At 26.0% G+C, this 1,584-nt stretch overlaps 1 protein-coding gene across 1 annotated transcript in view; it reads right to left on the bottom strand.

Moving 5' to 3' along the window:
- Positions 1–1,584, bottom strand: part of LOC106679189 (alkaline phosphatase) — a 33,771-nt gene that overhangs the window by 2,898 nt on the left and 29,289 nt on the right. The window lies entirely within an intron of this gene.

Genomic DNA, 1,584 nt, shown 5'->3' with positions numbered 1-1,584 from the left:
GGTTGTAGGATCATACATATAATGGAAACTTTTTGTAGTATATTGTCCCTGAAGATGGCCGAATTGGCCGAACCGTTGGACGTGTAAAAGAAATAAAAGTTTTGAGACTATAATTTGGATAGTGTTTTGCATTGTTTAGTAAAAAATTGGCAGTCTCAAGAAAGAATTTTAAGATTATAAATGAAAACTCAAGTTAAAAATTTAAATTTGATTGCTTCAACATAGCAGGTATTTGTAAGTAATCTATAAAATTCGATATTACGATGTTTTGAAGTGACGAGTTAATATTTAACCCTGGATACATATAAATAAGAAGAAGATGGTTGGGAGTGCGGTCAGCTAAGAACAGAAATAAGTAAAAACTTATTTATTAGTGCCTACGTTTTGGACAGAATTCAGGCCTTCATCGGGACTAAGAACAAAAAGCAAGATAACGACCATAATGAATAAAAGGAATTAGAAATTGATTAGAAAATAACTAACAATATAAATACACAAATAGTGTGTAATGCATAATCTAAGTATTGTAATATTAAAATTAAAAAAGAGGAATGAACAAAACAATAAAATGTATATAAAAATCTAGTTAAAAAAAACAACGTAAATATAAGTAATATAGTAGAATGAAATAAATAAAATATAAAGTTATATAATTTTAAAAGAATTAAGAAATATGAATATGTATGAGAAAATCTTGTTAGTAAATATATATAATAAAAAATTATTTAAAATTAAAGTTAGTAAAAAGTGAGAAAGAAAATATATGTAATTTATGGTATATGTAAGTAAAATACTAGAATGAAATAAATAAAATATAAACTTATATAATCTTAAAAGAATAAAGAAATATGAATGAGAAAATCTAGTAAGTAAATATAAGTAAAAAAAATGATTAAAAATTAAAGTTACTAAAAAAAGTGAGAAAGATATTATATGTAAGTAATATACCAGAATGAAATGAATAAAATATTAAGTCACATAAGGCAAAAGGTGCAATTAGTAAATATAATGTGGTGAATATAACTGAATAACGTGAATAAGAAAGAAATAATAAGACAAGATTTAATTTAGCAAGTATCATGAAAACTACTATTCATACGAAGGTAAAGGTCATAAATTGCTTTATAGTACATTAAACTAGCTTTAATTTGAGTGCTAATAGACATCTATACGTCATATTGTTCCTGAGATATAGATTTCTCAAAATAAATTCACTAACTACTAATCTTACAGTACATTTTTATGAAATGTTGCTTTTAAAAAGTTATATCTCGAGAACTATTGGACGTAAATATCTCTTTTAGGGCTAATATTTCAGAAAATTTACTCCTCTTTAAATAATGTTCTCTTAGAGTTTCTATTGTTGTTGGTAGTTTTTAGCATATAGAGCTCCGAATGTAAAATTAATGTTTTTTAAGGTTTTGATAGAGCCGCCAATTTTTATTCCCCCTATCAATACTTGGCAGACTCATCAGTTTTGACTAGTAATTTACGGTTGTCATGGTGAAATAAAAACACTAGCGATATCTGCGTAGACAAGGGTTGTTACGGTTGCCATGGTGAAATAAAAACACTGGCGATATC

This window comes from Halyomorpha halys, unplaced genomic scaffold, assembly GCF_000696795.3.
Source record: "Halyomorpha halys isolate HHAL.00 unplaced genomic scaffold, Hhal_1.1 Scaffold183.1, whole genome shotgun sequence".
In the NCBI taxonomy this organism is placed as follows: Eukaryota; Metazoa; Arthropoda; class Insecta; order Hemiptera; family Pentatomidae; genus Halyomorpha; species Halyomorpha halys.
The sequence above is the reverse complement of the archived record's forward strand: the minus strand, read 5'-3'. Positions and strand labels throughout refer to the sequence as shown.